Source organism: Tursiops truncatus, chromosome 8 (assembly GCF_011762595.2).
Source record: "Tursiops truncatus isolate mTurTru1 chromosome 8, mTurTru1.mat.Y, whole genome shotgun sequence".
Classification (NCBI taxonomy): domain Eukaryota; kingdom Metazoa; phylum Chordata; class Mammalia; order Artiodactyla; family Delphinidae; genus Tursiops; species Tursiops truncatus.
In genome coordinates this window covers 1,376,108-1,394,551 of record NC_047041.1, presented here as the reverse complement: position 1 = coordinate 1,394,551, position 18,444 = coordinate 1,376,108, and positions in this window count along the sequence as shown.

Genomic DNA, 18,444 nt, shown 5'->3' with positions numbered 1-18,444 from the left:
TGTGGGAAATGACCACACATACTTAATGAACTGGAAGACAGCCCAGGTGGCCAGAGCATAGAGTGAGTGGACCTGTGGAACAGAGGAGCTGGGGGATGAGAGGGGCCAGATCAGGTGGAGACCTAGAGCCTCTGCAGAGCAGCCCTGTCTTCATCCCCAGAGTGGTGGGGGCCATGGGAGATTTCTAGATTGGGGGAGGGGACATGCAGGACCACTCTGCACGTGGCACTCAGAGTGGGTTGGAAGACACCAAGCATGGGCGTGGCCAGTTAAAAGTAGGGGCTCAGGGACTTCCCTGGTGGTCCAGTGGTCAAGAGTCCACCCTGCAATGCAGGGGATGTGGCTTCTATCCCTGGTCGGGGAACTAGGATCCCGCATGTCACAGGGCAACTAAGCCCGCGCGCCACAACTAGAGAGCCTGCGTGTCTCAACTAGAGAGCCCATGTGCTGCAAACTACAGAGCCCACACACCCTGGAGCCTGCACATCACAACTAGACAAAGAAAACATGGATGCCACCACGGAGAGAACCCATGCGACACAACAAAAGATCCCGCATGCCGCAACTAAGACCTGATGCAGCCCAAAATAAATAAATAATAATTCTTTAAAAAAAAGAAGAAAGGAGAGGGGGTCCAGGCGGGCACGAGAGGAGCTTTGTCTACAGTCCTAGACGATGGTGATGGACGTGGACGCCCCCAAGGGGACAGTGGAGGTTTTTAGGAGACGTGATCCACAGGACTCAGTGGAGACGGGGACAAGCCAAGGGGAGTTTTCAAGACGATGCCTTGGTTCCCAGCTGTGTTTCTTGATGGACATTATGGCAATGACTGAGGCAGGACTCACTGGATTCAGACCCGGTGTAGGGGAGCAGCGTGGATTAAGAGAGCAGGTATGGGTTCAGCTGAGAAAGCGGAATAATGGCCCAGAGGGTAGTTCTCGAGCCAGACAACCTGGGTTCTAATCCCACATCCACTGCTCACTGGCAGTGTGATCAGAATTCTCTGCTCGACTGCCTGAAGCAGCCCCACCCACCTCATACGGTGGACCGGAAGCTCAAATGAGAAAATCTACATAAAGCTGTTAGCACAGGGCCCGGCACCTGTAAGAGCTCAATACTTGGTCACTAGGGTGATTATTTGGGGCAAGCTGTGTTGCAGTTACATGTGAGACGTCCAAGAGGGGACATCACTTCAGAAATTAAATATACAAACCTGAAGCTCAGAGCAGAGCTTTTGACTAAGGATGTCCCAGTGCAGGTGGTGATTCGTGGTATCTGTTTCTTCAGGCTCATGGAATGGAAACTTCTGCCTGCCCAGGAAAAGTATTGAAGAAGAAGCTTCCGTCTTTGCTTCACTTCTCGCTGTTTGTTTTTCACCCATATAGGGATACGACTGACCTATCTGGGGACTTCCCTGGTGGTCCAATGGTAAAGAATCTACCTTCCAATGCAGGGGATGCGGGTTCGATCCCTGGTCGGGGAACTAGGATCCCACATGCCGCAGGGCAACCTAGCTCACGTGCCACAACTACTGAGCTCGCGCGCCTCAACTAGAGCCCGCGTGCCGCAAACTACAGAGCCCATGCACTCTGGAACCCGTGCACCACAACTAGAGAGAAGCCCACGCACCACAATGAAGATCCCACATGCCTCAACAAAGATCCTACGTGCCACAACTAAGACCCCACGCTGCCAAAAATAAATTAAATAAATAAAAAATAAATCTTTCAAAAAAACAAAGATTGATTTATCTGATTAGGGAGAAGACAAAGGTGGCACGTCTGCGTCCTTGTTTCTTTACTGGGCAGGGTTAATGTATTTCTGGCCTCTGCTTATATGCATTCGTTTTTCCTCCCTCTCTCCGTTTCTCTCTTTCCCTTTTTCGCCTTAAAAGGACTACTTGTGGTTCGTGTGTGTTTTCCTTTCTGTTCCTTCTGCCTCTACATGCCAAGCCCCCTGGCAGGTCCTGTCTCTGCAAGGGGAGGCCTACAGCTCCAGTTGACAAATTATTCTGCCTGTGGCTAAGTGAATAAAACCGACTGGGAGAAAGACGGGTATAAAGTGAGGAGCTCATTTTGGACTTGACTCAAGACTGCAGTCTGCAACTCAGCTTCACCCGCAATAAAATGGAGAGTTTGATGCCTGCTTGACTTTGTATTTCTCAGTTGGTTCAGGCCTTCGTGGAAGACAGAAATGATCAACTGTACCTTTTAATCCCAACAGGAATTGAAGCCATTGCTGATGTCTATGAGATAATCTCAGGAAAACAGACAGAGATAAGAGGAGCTAGAACCGAGTCTGAAAAATGCTTTTTAATGTCCTGGCTAAAGGACTAGCCGAGGACAAGGGGAGGCGGATGAAGATGGAAACAAGTTATCAATCCAAGAGGTGAAAGACTCTGCAGAAGGCATGATCAGCAATGCGGAAGGGTACCAGGAAACGCAGCACATGGTTGTCAACATTTTTCTATTAGATTGTTTTCAGGACGGTCGTTAATTGCCTTGGTGAAAATTCTTTTGTAAAACAAAGGGATAGAAGCCAGACTACTGTGGGTCAGGGCGTGAGTGGAAGGCGAGGAAAAAGAGAAAGCATATAATGACAACTTTTCAAGAAATGTAGCTCTGAAAAGGCAGAGCATGATACAGTGGAAATGGATCTCCCATCTAGGTCTCCGTCCCAGGAAACCCCAAATCTGCACTTCACAGCTGGTTTGGAGGAGCTCGGCTCTGTGTATGTAATTCCCCCCACCCTACGCTCTGTTTAATCATTGCTTCATAGGAACAATGCTCACAGGCATTTTTTTTTTTTTTCTTTCAAGACCGGGTTGAAACATATCACTTATAAAAATGAAAATCCCAGGGCTTCTCTGGTGGCACAGTGGTTGGGAGTCCACCTGCCAATACAGGGGACACGGGTTTGAGCCCTGGGCCAGGAAGATCCCCCATGCCGCGGAGCAACTAAGCCCGTGCACCACAACTGCTGAGCCTGTGCTCTAGAGCCCACGAGCCACAACTACTGAGCCCACGTGACACAACTACTGAGGCCCACGCGCCTAGAGCCCGTGCTCCGCACCGAGAGGCCACCGCAATGAGAAGCCCCCACACCACAACGAAGAGTAGCCTCCGCTCGCCACAACTAGAGAACATCGACAGGCAGCAACGAAGACCCAAGGCAGCCAAAAATAAATAAATAAATAAATGAATTTATAAAGAAAAACGAACATCCCAATTCAATGGATTCATTTGACCGTGAGGTCCATCCCCCCAAAAATACGAATCGGGCCATTGTCTTTTCCTGGCAAGGATCAAGAGTCACCCCTCTGCCAGGAATGTTATAGCGCCTGGTGTATTTCCTGTTACGGCACGTATCACAAGGTACAGTCATTATTTCTTTACCTATCTGTATGTAACCACCCCCAGCTGGTAAACTTCTCTAGGGCAGGGATTCAATCATTCTCACTTGTCTCACGTGGTAGGAACTCAATAAGTGACTGTAAAGTAATGGCGAAGTGGCAGCTCCACGCCTGTGGTGATATTTGTTGACAAAATTGGATTTCTGTGTTGGACAGGAACCAGAAGAGACTAAAGAGGCATGATGACTAAGTGCAATATGGTGTCCTGGATGGGATCCTGGAACAAAAGAAGGAAATTAGTGGGAAAACTGGTAAATGCCCTCAGGGCACCTAGCCTGAGGCACTGGACCCTAATTACTTGTACCCAGGGCTCTCCATTTCTTAGAAAGAGCTGAGAGGTATAATTCTCTGCTTTGAAGCAGTTGAGCACAAGGGTATGGAAAGGTCAAATGATATTAGACTCATGCCTCCTTGAGAAACAAGGTAGCCTTCCTCACAAAAAGATCTCTTATTAAGGGAAAGGTGTCAACCTCCTTTCCAGGACCCCACCCAGGTCCTTCAGGCAGGATTGTTTAAAGGTACAGGAAACTTGGTCATAACTTATTCCACTTGGTTCCATCTTTAGCATTTTGCTCTCATGCCCAAAGAGTTCCTATTTAACAACCATATGACAATGAATATCAAATGAAATACCTCCAGCCCTGCCCCTTTCTCATCAGGGAATGCGGGTCTTCCATAGCCTTACGCAAATGGAGGCTGTCCAAGAAACTGTGTGCACTTACAAAAGAACAATGACATCTGTAGCCAGGAGCACACAGGCCCGTCAGTGGAAATGGCAGGTTTGGAAACCTTAAGTGGTACTAAGAAATAATATGGCTTGTGACATTCTGAGGCTACTAAGTGTATGAGTATATTCAAATGTAAGTTTGTATGGCTTGGGAAACATGCCGTCGAAAACAATGCCAGTGACCAGAGCATTTAGTATTCACTCACCACTTACTCTGTGCTGGGCACCCTGCAAAGCGCAGGTGTTATACCCTTTCATCCTCACAAAAACGCTCTGGGTTGGTCCTACTCTTTTCCTTATTTTACAGATTTAGACACAGGGGATTAAAGAGGTTGAGTAACTTGCCCAAGGCTATTACTCAACTAATAAGCTACATAGCCAGGACTTGAACACAGATATTCTGGCTCCAGAGCCCATGATCTGAGCTACTTCATTACATCACACTTAAACTTGCAAGCGTTGGCATGTAATCCAAGTTCTAGAGCCCATGGGAGGAAGGCAAGAGGCAGGGATGTCCTGGGATGCCTTCTCCATGTGGATCACTGAGCTTCCGATGTGTGTGCTTCCCTTGGGTACCACCCACGCTTGTCCACATCTCCTGGGACCCGTTATCCTCAGGAATTCCACTGGGAAGAATCCTTCCAACCAGCAGACACGATTTATTCCCCCAGAGTCTGAGCTATTCCCTTTCAATGAGGATTTAACAGTCCAGGTAATGCCACCCCAAATCATTTTTTTTTTTTTTGGAAAGAGCTGTCATAGAAAATAAATTACAGGTTAATATTTGTCAGGAAACATGCTAAGTGGTAGGGATACAAAGATGATAAGCCCTGCTCTCTGATAGTAAACTGATGCACTAATTAACATTAATAGCTTAACTGGCAATAATGGCTTAAAGCATCACCCCATCTCGTTAAGACATTATCGCTTTCATGGGGTCCTTCAATGTTCGGCCTGAAAGGAATAAATTGTGTGCATCTCAGCACACATGGCAGGTCAGGGTGGCGTGGAGGGCAGGAGAAGAGGACTAAACGCTCTAATCCCACTGTTTTAGGAATGCTTCTGAGTGAAGGCGTCTTTGGGAGTCTCTCCAGATCCTCCTGACACATGGTCTCTCTGGTCGAGTGGGTGCTGAGTGTGAAGCAAGTCTACGTTCGTGGTAAACACGTGCATCTCGCCTAGTTCGCTTAGAAGCAGATCCGAACTTGAGAAGGAATCCACACAACAGTGCTTCTCACACTCTGCCGCACATACAAATTACTGGGGGAAATCTTGCCGAGATGCTAATTCTGAGTCGCAGGTCTTAGGTGGGGCCCAAGAGTCCACGTTTTTAACAAGCTTCCAGGTGGCACGGATGCTTCTGGTTCTGGGACCGCAGTCTGAGAAACAAGGCTCTAAGTTCCTTCTGCCACATCAAAACCCAGGGGCCACCTGGACTTACCTTGGGTTCCTCCACGGATGGGGAGCTCACTACTCCTAAGGTAGTTTCTTCAGTCTTGGACCCCTTGATTATCAGAATGTACTTCCTTCTGTTGAGCTGAGATCTGTCACCTCACCCATTAAATGTGTTCTACCCATTAGGGCCACAGGAAGACACTGAGGTCTTCTCTCAGGTAACACTTGTGACCACACTAGGTCCAAGGTCAACCTCCTGACCTACGGATTCCCAAGGATCTGTGATGGGTAGGAACTGTAGGAAATAATTCCCTTCAGAAGGGTAAATGCAGGATTCAGAAGCATACCTGCTGATTGTTTTTATGTTGTGGTCCCTTGGTGGTTCCCCAGATAAATACAGACGCATCATAAAGTACAGCCACAGCCCCACAGCTCTTTTCACAGGGAAGTCAGCCCCTCCTTCCACAGCCCGTGCCCAGCCCTGGCCCTTCCCCCAACTCCACCACGGAGAAAACATCCCAGGACACACATGGATCGAGAGGTTTCTGTGTTCCCTGCACGTTATCACAGCACAACAGAATGGACACATGTTTCCAGCCTAGACGGCCCATTAGGGAAGAACACTCAAGAACAGACCGACATGTCCCAGTGTACAGAGAAGACGGTTCCAAGTTAACCCGGACCTCATCTGTGAGCTTGTTCTCTGAAGACAGAGAGGGAAAACGAAACGCGTTTACCTTTCGACTCTCCTCCTGCTGTTAACGGGAAGGCGGCATCATAAGTTCTAACTTCTTCAGAAGGTTTTGGAAGCTCATCCTGAGTAAAGACCGGAACAGGGAAAGAATGATCAGATGCCCGGAGCAAAGTCCCAGTCACTGCGGGAGCCCAGGTGTGGCTCTTCCAGCCGCCCTTTGATTCCCTAAAGGCTGAGACACAAGACTTCACGTACAGGTCAGGAGGGCCGGCCACAGACATCCATGGCTCCTTGGCCTCTTTTTTTCATGAATTTGGGAGTCTGAAACCTTATTGCTAAATTTTATGGTTTCTTCAGTGAGATGGGAAGAGCAGTTGAGATGCAAAAAAAAAAAAAAAAAAAAAGCAGCAGCTAAATGCTACCACTTGGAGAACGTGGATTGTACACAAACGCTTATAGGAATCCTGATCTGAGTCATGCGGAGATTTGAGTGAGGGTGTCTGGCAACCCAGCCTTCCTTCTAGACAAGCCTGTGCCCTTGAGAGCGAACCAACTTTCCTACTCTTACCCCAGTGCCCCACAGGCCTGTGGAGGGTCAGGGAGATCTCGGATCGTGTCCGCTTCGGGGGAAGGTGGGAACAAGTAATGGACTCGAAACAAAGCAGGTCCACCTGCTACTCCTCCGAGGTGCACAGCCCAGCACAGGAAGGTCCAGTGCAGCCGCAGCCGAGGGTGCAAAACACGGGTCTGAAGGTTTTAAACTTCAGCAACAGCTCCTTGGTAGTTAGATAAGAATGGATGGCTGTGAGGGGTCCCGGTCAGCCATGACACCCAGGTGCCCTGTCTGGTGGGCTGTCTGGTGTCCAAGCTCAAGATCAGACATCATGCTTTCTATTCTTCAGCGCAAGGAAACCCAGGCAGCATAAAATTGGTAGATCGACAAGACCAAAACTTGAGACTCCTAGGAATGTGTATCTTTGTAACTCCGCTTTCCCTGGAAAGGAAAGCGTGGAGGGGACAGGGGAGGGGACCAGGCCACCCCCACCTCCCAGCACACACTGTCATCACTGCCCTGCACCAACTGGGAAGGTTTTCAGGCTCGAGTTAGGATTTAAGTGAAGCGCACCGCACCAATATTGTCTGGTGCCATCTGTTATTTTATATTTCACGAAATTTGGCCAGTTTTGAAATATTATAATTATATCTGCTCCATTACGTATGCAACGCAGACATTTTCTGAAACATAAATACAGTATGTGGGAAATGTGACTGTATTTATAGCCACTGGCTGGTGGAAAGCGAAAGGGCAGCCGGCGCCAGCGACAGCGTGGGGATGCAGCCGGCCGAGGAGCAGGGCCCGGGTCAGGAGCGGCCTGCCCAGCACACCCCATCCCCAGAAGCCTCCGCTGCTCCCAGCACTCACGGCCTACTCATCCTCCAAGAAAAGTCATACCAGTTTTATGTCAAATCGTCCAGGATCAAGCATGTCTCCCCGCCTTAGGCTGTAGCTGCCAGACATTCAGTGATGCCCAGGGTCATGGACTGGGCCCAGAAGGGGCACAGTTCTGAAGGCCACCCCCGACCCCAGGGGCTCCTTCCAGCATCCACGGAGGAGAGAGAGCGGGGTAGGAGGAAGGCAGGGGTCCTCGGAGCCCAAGGACCAGGGGGTCGGGTGGACCTGCCGTGAGAAGGAACCCCCTCTCCCGGGACAGCCAGCTCCCTGAGCCCCAGCCTTCTGCTCGCTTCTGCAAACAGCCTGGCGCTGGGTGGCTCATTTGGTGTGGTTGCAGGGGGACCAGGAAAACGGTCGGCCTCTGTCAAAGCCTCCGCTGGGTGTGTTCTGGATTTGTTTCATCTTCAGAGAAAAAATAGCGTTGTTTAGTTGAGCTGTTCTTCAAATACTGCAAAGTGCTTTGCAGTGACAAAGAGAAGAAAGCAAATGACAAGCATTTGAGCTTCCCTTTCTGTCTCTCCAAAACAAAGGCATTATCTGTGATGAGAGCTAGTTGATAACTCCAGGCATTTCTGCCCTGGTTGTCACGTCCCATCCGTCCCATCCGTAGGAGATGAGGCAAACCTTCTTCTACGACACTACGTGCTACCACTCTGGACAATCCAGCCCAAGAAGAATGGCATTGGCGTTGCATGATTTTTTTAAAAATTTGAGTTCATTACTAACATTTAAAAATCAGGGATTTCACATAAAACCCAGCTTCTCTTGAAAAATTATAAGAGCTGGCATCACTCACTGGAAGCGTCTTCCTGCCTGGCGACAATCTGCCTGCTCTGAGGAGCAGCTGCCCGCGTTGGAAGAGACTCAGTCCTCAGCTTGCCCTGGTCCCTCCCCCGGCACCCCCAGGCCCTGCACTCATTCACATCCCTGCCTGGCCCTGGAAGACACTTGTGTCTGTGACCCCTGAACTAGGCAATTGACTCTTACGGAGAAATACAGACAAGAAGACTGAGGTGACATTTTTTTCCTTGATGTAGGGTTGGCGAAGCATTAAAATATATCTGTAAACACTCCAACGGGAAATTAAAGGGAAATTTATAAGCCTCTCTGATATTTTTTTCTTAAAAAAACTTCCTAAAAGTGAAAAGATAAATCTCTACCAGAGCTCTTATTTTTCTATATTTTAGTCATCTGTTTATTTATCATTCTTTACCAACAGACTGAGCAATTTCAGGACAGAAGCCAAGTTAATTTTCCTTTGCACACCGGAGTCTATAACAAGGGCATGTCGTGGACCATAATCTATGGAGGGAAGGGAAGAAGGAAAGAGTTACCAAAGCCAGAAGCTTTATGTTACATGGAGTCTGAAAGAGTTTTCATTCTCGGGAGAAGACCCCAGTCTGAGTCTCCTGATGCTGTGAGGTCCCAAATACAATGCAGTACATTCCCTGCCCAGCCCAGAAAGGAGACAAGACCCCGTCCCCCAATGTGCTTGGATGTCCCTAATGGGAACCGGGGAAGGGGGCAGGATGCCCACCTAGAGCACCAGCCGTCTTGGGTGACGAGTATCGTGCAGCTCAGCGGCAGCTACTTTTCCAGCAGGGCTGGACCATCCAAGACCAGCAAACCACTGCCCTCGTGCTCCCACTGTGGCTTCATGAGAGGAAACAGTTTTGCATGAAATAGCTCTGACACCAAGGGGACAGAACACTGTGGAGTGACTGGGTGGGATGCTGGATGCTACTACCTCAGGGGTGAAGGAACCTCAGAGAAGTAACAATAAAAAGGAAGGTATTCATGAAGACTCTGTCCTCCAACGGAACTCCTGTAAGAATCCAACAAGCAACAGGAGAGCAAACTGAGAAGCAAAAATCCTTTTTTGAGGTTGGGGGTAGACCTGCCTCGGACACAGTCATGGCGAAAAACTTGCAAAATTAAAAATTTAAATCTATTTAAAACAACTGTTACTGAGTATACTGGTATATTTTAGGGCTTCACAAAGTCTATAAAAGAAAAAAAGTAGACTGGCTTCTCCCAGGAGTTTTCAATAAATGGTATAGATTTGGTGGCACTGCTGGCCTTTCTCTCTGCACCCAGGGCCACGCCTGGCATGACCACCAGGGAGAAGACCGCGCCCCACCCTCCCCTCGGGCCCCACCACTTGTCGCCTGGATTCTGCAGGACCATGCTGACCAGTATTCCCAACTCCAAGCTTGCCCTCACCTCTGACAGTGTCTCCATCCTGCCACCAGATTAAACCTTCTTACGGCACAAATCTGACCCCATCTCCACCCTTCCACTCAAGACACTCGGTGTTTCCCAGGGCCTGACATGTGTATTTATGATCCAACCAGTATGTGTGCCCAGCACGTGGCAGCCATCTAGGATCAAGGGTGAGATCAAGGCCTCCATCGTCTGGCCTCTGCCTCCCTCCCTCTCATTCTCACCTGCCTGCTTCCTACACACTGGACCACGTGGACACTCCGTGCAGTAACTAACATGTAAGTGGCCAGATATCATTTGCAGAGAAAGCCTCCCCTCTCAGAGAAGCCGTCAATCTGACCCAGTCAGAGGAACAGCCCCGTGTGTCCCTCCCTCCAGGGCACCAAACTCTGGCCTCCCTCCCTCCACTGAGATATAAGAAAGATTTTTGGGGCTCGGCTTAAGGACACTGACCATGTATGTGTCCCCTGACTCCTGTGTCTAAAGCAGCAGGCACCCACCATGTTCATGTCGGGCCTTCACCCTGCTTCAGTACCCAGGACCCGACACGGGACCATATACTTGTCTACTGCATGCCTTTCCTGCCAGGATAAAGGCAGACTCTGTCTTATGCACTGGGAAACCTCAGTGCCTGGAACTGGCCTTGGCATAGCAGAAGCCCAATGAACACATGAACGAATGAAAGGATTAAGACATGTCCAGGTGAGGCGCTGACAGATGAGGAAGCCTCTGTGATCAGGGACCCATCTCCGCTGTCAGGTACGGTGTTCTTGCTATAATAAGAATCCTTTCCGTTAAGAGTAGTAAATACAATAGGAGAATTATTTATGCTTTCAGCAAATGCCTAACAGGAGAGAGGAAACCGTGCAACGTACAGGAGACAGTCCATCAGAAGCTAACACCTGGACCTAAGTGAGTCCGCACACTGGTCCGTACGTCCTTCGGGAAGCCCTCCCTGACGCCCCGGGGCCTGGGTTGTGGACCCAGGAGGTCCCTCCACATGACATGCCACATTTTCAGGTGCCTTTCCTTCCCCATCTCCTCCACTGGCCTGAACTTGAGGCACAGTGTGGCCTTTTTCTCCCTCTCGCCAACAGGTTCCACAGCTGCCCAAGGCCTAGTCAGTGACCAGAGTGGGTGAGACAGGCTTGAGCTCAGGCCATGAGACAGAAGGAGCCCTCGACGTGGACCCAGAAGACCTGCGCTCACGCCTCCTGTGCCGTTTGGCGACCCAGCGCCTGAACCTCCCCTGCTCTGGGGAGGCCAGGATAGGCCCTCCCACCCCTTGGAAGGTAAGCTGAAGCGGTGTTCCCCCTCTCTGCCCCTCGGCCGTGCAGGGGAGCCATGTGACAAGCTCAGCAAACTGGATGTGTGGGCTTAGAACTCTGACACGAAAAGGTGTTAACAAAGTACAGGGATAGCCAGAGATTCATCATAGGGGCCGGAGTCTAATTAGGACCCCGGGGTCCTGACCCCAAGCACCCAGGGTTGGCAGGGCCTGCAGTGGCGTCTCCAGGGCCGTGGGGGTGGGGTGCCGGTGGTCCAGTCTGCTGTGCTCGCGACTTCCACGCCCCCGCCTTGGCCCCTGCCTTGTGCTTCTCGGTGCTGTCAGGTGTCCTTCTAAACCCTTGGTGGCTACAAGTCAGAGCGGGTATCTACTGCCTGGAAGCAAGACCCCTGCCCGGTGCTCTCAACCTTTCTGGAGCTCAATTCCTCACATGAAATGCTGGGACGATCCTCACTTCCTGAGCTGACATGAGAGGTCTAAGTGACACACGGGGTTCACAGGATGTCCTCCAGCATCCGGAAGTGCCTGGTGGACATTCCAGTAAGGATGCTTCCCTTCCTACATCCCTCAGAATGCTCTAGAGCCAGCCAGCAGGAGGCACTGGGGCAGGAATCCCGAGCGGCTTTCCTGGAATGTTTATCTGAGAAGCAAAACAGTGTTTACCCATCTGCCAGCAGCACAGGCTTAATTAGTGTTTGCAAACCGCCTGACGTCCTTGAAATAAAGGTGCCACCGGAGCCCGGCCGTTATCGTGATCAACTGGAAGCCACAGGTGCCCGGGAAGAGGAAGCAGGAGGCCCACATGGCACCAACGCCCAGTTTAAAAGCATCTTTTCTGGTATGTAGTTCGCTTACCACACAACACACTCATTCAAAGGGTACAAATGAACTCATTTACAAAACAGAAATAGAGTCACAGGTGTAGAAAATATACTTATGGTTACCAAGGGGGAAAAGGGAATTGGGATAAACTGGGAGGTTGGGATGGACATTTACACGCTACTATATATAAAACAGTTAACTAACAAGGACCTACCACACAGCACAGGGAACTCTACTCAGTACTCTGTAATGACCTATATGGGAAAAGAATCTAAAAAAAGAGTGGATATATGCATAACTGATACACTTTGCTGTACACCGCAAACTAACACAACATTGTAAATCAACTATGTACCAATAAAAATTTTTTAAATAAATTAATTTAAAAAAAATCCTCATTGGGATGTAGTTCGCTTCCCACACAACACACTCATTCAAAGTGCACGACTGAATAGTTTCTAGTGTATCCACCGTCTGCACCAGCACGCTTCTCGTCAGGACAAAGGGAAGCCCCGCAGCCTCTAGCCGCGCCTCCCATTCCACCTCCCCAGCCCTGGGCGACCGCTAACCTGCCTTCCGTCCCTATAGACCTGCCTTTTCTGGACAGTGCACAGGAATGGAGTCGTATAATGTGTGGTCTCTTGTGACTGGCTTCTTTCACTCAAGGAAATGTCTTCACATTTTCTCCTTGTTGTAGCAGGTGCCAGCCGAGCGCTCCACACCTTCCAGTGGCCACATAACTTTCCATCCCTAACATCCCTTGTATGCAAACATCGCATTTTGTTTCTTCATTCTTCTGTAGATGGACATTTGGGTTGAGTTCACCTTTCTGCTACTGTGAATAGAGCTGCTGTGAATATTCAAGTACAAGTTTGTATCTGAACAGCTGTTTTTATCATTCCTTGGGGTATATACTTGAGAGCAAAACTGCTGGGCCTTACGCGGTGACTGCATGATTTTACTTTCCCACCAGACTAATGTCTTTTTGATTTCATAAAGATGTAAGCATCTTTTTACATTTGTAAGTATTTATGTTAGAATCCTTTACAACCCTTTTTTTCATTATTCAGAATATTATACATGTTTGTTCTCCTTTTTACATGTGGCCTAGTGTGGCCTTAGCTGCCCAAGCTTATCCAGCTTCCACCCTGTCAGACCTGCACTCAAGGCTGTCTCCTAGCCCACCACCGTCTGGACCCCATCCGTTCTGAGCCTTGGCACAAACTTCATGAGTAACTGGCTGTGTAGCCTGGCACGAAGTGGCTCATCTCTAAGTTAGCCCAGCGCTACATGGTGGCTTACAGCGCTTTCCTAAGATATCTAGTTTCATTGCTCTGGGCCTAAATTTTTAAAAAGTCTTCTCTGATTTGGTCCCAACTAGTTCATGCTTGGACAAGGCTGTGGTCTTGTTAATATATTCGACGGGAAGAAAAGCACTACATGTGATAATTCTGTACATTTGAAAAGCTAGGGTACTGAATAGTAAACTGAACTCTTTTCTTCAACCACACAGTGTCTGTACAAGCATCGATTCTGCCATCTTTAGCAGGGCAGGTCGCTGGAGTCCCCCAAGCCCTGCAGCTTCTCATGACCATTCACCCGGCCCTTTTCGCACATTTATAGTTCCTGTCGAGACACCATGGGCTTTGAATTTTCAATTCCCTGTGTTAAGGATCACCGGGAACATGTTTTGCTTCCTATGGGAGCATAATATATCTGAGTCTCACCAGGCTCTTTGGAAGCATTAGTTTAAGCTCATCTTCTATGTTCACTGCAAATTCTTCTTTACGGACCTGCTCGCGGAATACGCAAGGCCACACTGTGTACTGTCAGATGTGCATTTGCATCCTTAGCCCACCAGCTGTGTGATCTCAGAAGGTCTCTTGATGTCTTTGAGCATCCGTTCCTTCATCTGTAATATTGGGATGATAATGGCTACCTCACTGTGCTCTAATGATGCTTAACAGAAATAGAGGTCATAAAAATTATCATTATTTTAAGCACCCTTCCCCCTCTAAGGATCCCTATGAGCTGAGTCATAGGCGTATACATTTGAAAGCAATGCCCTTTAGTTGGGGATCGATGCGAGGAGCCAGTACTGATTCCTGCTCAGCAACAAACTCCCTCTCCTGCCCCGTCCTGGTACCCCCGCTCTACATCTCTGTTTTCCTTCCACTGCAATACCTAACATGTCCACATGACACAGGAAGTCGGCTGCAGGGTAGCGGGAGTTGCGGTGTGGACGGCACCACTGGGACACTGGATGTGGCTCAGTGCCAGCCGTGCCCTGGAATGGACCCTGGCTCTTCCTGCCAATGGTATCGGTTGACATGAAAACTATTACTTATTTGGGTGGCCTTGTATCAACACTTCTCTGAAAATAAGAGCAGGGCTGGTGCTCTGCACCAGCAGGTAGCATCGCTGACAAGGACTGCTTGAGTTGGCTTTTTCCTGTTAATGGCATTTCTTTTTTCAAAATATATTTTAGAGTTCAGATGTTCCATTAATTCATACTGGTGTTTACCACCACTGGTAGATGTTTACAGAGTTTTATTATTTATTTAGATGTACTTGGAAAATAAAAAATATCATAGAACTGAAATGTAATTTTCTCACTAGTAGTAACAGGAATAAAATGATAACGTGTTTCTTTTGCATAAAATCTCTTAACAAGCTTGTGATGGGAGAACTCATATTGCTTATTTTGAATAATGAAAGTGGGATCCTGCAACCTCCCGTGCAAAGGTATTTCACAAAGGGGTCCATCTCCCAGTGAGCGGCGGGGGACTGGTAAGACGACAGGGCTTAATGGATTAAAGATGTAATTTCCTGCTACAGAAAATGCCAACCTTCCATTTTCTGAGATAAATGTCTATGTAAGTGTCAAAATTAGTTTTTGACAGATATATGGTGGACCCTGAGACTTGCAAACCAAGGACATAGCCAGTGGACTCCAGTTTGCTTCATAAAAGAGAAAGAAAGAGTTACAAAAACTTGGCTCAAAAAATGGTTCCGCCTTCTCTGCAAAGCATTCAGAATGTAATAAGCTTTCATGAAAGAGTAAATAAAATCAAACCAGAGGAGTATCATGTGAGCCCCCTCCTTTGCTTCTTCTCTTTCCAACATCTTTCTTTGTAGCAGTTTTCCATCCACATTAAATTTCCTAAAAGTTCATTTACATCAACCCACGTCTTTGCTGAGAAAGCTTCGGTGGTGCTTCGTTCAAGCTGAAGCCTTAGTTCAAAGGCTCTCAGAACAGGAGCGCAACTGACACTCCCAGCCCGTTTCCATCGTGCTCCTCTGTGAGCACCCCGACACCCGGCAGGCCCGTCACTCCAACCGCGTCATGATGCTGGGACCTGGGTGCACCCCCCGTTTCCTGCCGCCCTGAGCTCTAGCCCCTTCTTCTCTGAGCGTCAAGTCGCCTGCCTTTAGCGTCTTCCAGCTCCTCTGAAAACGTCCTCTGTGCTCATTGTTTGCTACCTCATGTATGCCGTGGTTTTCAAGGAGACCACGAGAATCTTAAGGGCGAGGTCCACTTAACAGCTGCTGTTTTTACTCCTCACAACTAGTATGGTTCCCTGTCCCTGGAAAAGGTGCCAGACATGTTTGTTGAGAAGAGTATCAGCAGAACAAAACTGTCTTCCTGAGGCTCTATAGAGTCTTGTTCTTGTAGAGACCAGATAATTCCCTGCCTTTTTTATGTCTCTTCTCAGCTACTATGGCCAGGAAGCTTCTGGCCTTCTCTAGCTCCCCCAGAGAAAGGATGTGGGCTGGAGATGGATTTGAACAAAGCGATCAGTAGCTCTCATGTCTTCGATGCTCCCAGGAGACGAGACAGTTCCAAATCCAGCCTTCCCTTTCAACGCACTTGGCTATAGCCACATACCTAGTGGTGGAGGCCCATCCGAGGAGCAACCAATTCAAGCAAAGGTCCAGCTTTCTGAGAGGGGGGCTTGGCAAAGCCGAGTTGCCACGGTAACCAGGCTCCCAGCTTCAACATTTCCTACTTATGTTTTGTAGTTTGGGGTTTATGTTTTGGATGGTTTTTTTCTCCCCTTCCTTTTAACCTCCAAATGTGTGAAGAAAAATGTCTGCCAGGGGAATTAAGAGAACACACTGCAAATAAGCAACGGGGAACCATGGGGATTTAAAGGTCTCTGAGACTGAAAAAATAACACACAGGACTTGGACTCTAAGCAACGGGCTATCAGACTAGACCGTGGATTGGAGCTGGCCGCGCAGGCCTCCTGTGTAGCCTCCCTCTTTATCCAACCGATTTTTCATATGCTGTAACTACCACATTCCACTTTTTTAAAGTATCAAGAATCTTACAGTTTTTGGGTCTGGTAGTATTTTTTTAGAGAAAGAGAGCTTACAACATGTTCAGAAGGGCCGTTTGCCATGTAGATAGTTCTCAATTCATCCAGCTGGTATTCACGCCAGCCTGGAAGCATCATCAACCAATCACTCAATACATCAACTGGACAAAGCCGTGGGTATAATTCCTGGAGACAGGAAAAAAGATGGTGCTCACGGAGACCTGGGGACTGAGGGGCGCTTGTGGGAAGATTGAAAGCTTGTTCCAACCCTGTGGTTTTCCAGGTATTCACTCCAACTCTGAAAGTCTGGTGTAGGTTCTCCCCAAAAGAGAAGAGCAACAAAGCTAGTGGTTCAGATAAAAGCATCCCTGGTGATGTTCTGTTCTGAGTTTCTGTGCCAGCAGGGTGGTTTGGGCAGATTTAAAGTCGTAATGAAAATGGAGCCCTCAGTTTCCAGTTACAGAAAGAAATGTTCCTTATCTCTCCTGTTAGCTGCTAAGTCGCCTTAAGGGTTTAGATTAGAAGACACAGGCAGAAGGAGAGAAGAGTTATTAAATTCTGAACCTGACACAGAGAAAAATTAGAGATAAACAGATGAGAAATAGAACATCTTAGATCTCAGATAAGAGATCAAGCTGATGAGATCATCATGAACCTTGAGCTACATAAAAAAGCAAACTCAATGCACACACACATATGTACTACACATAGTATATACTACATATTATACATACATGGCTTTATATACATAGTCTTACTCAGCACACAGTCATTCACTCAAGTGGTCTTTCGAACGCAACATGCAATTGCCAGTAAACCTCGCAGATAAAGTCTTCAAACACTGCTTCCTTCTGGCACACAGCTGCACATGTGTGGCATGCATCATTTCCAGAGGACATGATAATAATCTATCAGCTCTAGGAGCTACGCTGAGCCCATAGAGATAATCAGCTCAGACGTGCAATGATAAACATGTCAAGATAGGAGAAGCATTTCTTTCCTTAAACAAGAAATGACGACATGGCAAAAATGGGGTTCCGTGAAAGGTGAACGATATGCCTGTAATCAGTCTTACATAGTGAACTGTCATAATTTGAGCTAATCTGTGTGGGTCAGGAGATGCCTAGTGATGGGGGAATTAACATCAGGACTTTGGAACTGGAATTCTGGAGTTCAAAAGTAAGTCCCTCAGGGGTCTTCGGATCAATTTCCTTATTCCCGGCTAAGATCCCTCTACACTCACCATCTTCCATCATCACCGTCTTCATCAACACGTGTTGTCCTTTATGTAAAGAAACTTACGTTTTTTTCAGCCTTTTCTATGCAGGTGCATTTCAACATAGAGCCACGCTGAAGTCAGGATATTTTTCCTTAAACCCACTGATGTTCAAAAAAATCAATTTCCTATTGTTTTATCTTCTGTGAAGAAAAGAGGCAATGTCTACTGACGCTATATGGAAAAGTATTTGAAAGTACTTGGAAATTTGGGGCCAAACGAAATAGCAACTGAGAAGAGTATAATTTACTAGATGCCTACAAATATCTTTTCTTGATTATAAATTCCATTGGTTTTAAGACAAATCATCTTTTAGCTTTTTGTGATGGCAAAAAAAAATTTTAACTTCTATTGTAAGATACATCAACATTTCAGAGCTGTTAAAATGAGAGCTAAGGGCTTCCCTGGTGGCACAGTGGTTGAGAGTCCACCTGCCGATGCAGGGGACGCAGGTTTGTGCCCTGGTCCGGGACGGTCCCATGTCCCGTGGAGCGGCTGGGCCTGTGAGCCATGGCTGCTGAGCCTGCACGTCCGGAGCCTGTGCTCCACAACGGGAGAGGCCACAACAGTGAGAGGCCCACGTACTACCAAAAAAAAAGAAAGAGAGAGCTAATGTGCACCTTAGAACCCAGGGAATATGGTTTTGTATGTTTTTGTTTACTTCATTGTTTGTCAGCCTAATATTCTCATGAAACTGTGCAGTGACCATATGGAACATGAAAATTGAGTTTTATTTCCTAGGTCCACTCAACACTGGGATGAATTTCACATAGATTCATAACTTTCACACACAAAAAAGATGTTCTTAGAAAAACTCAGACCAACTATAAAA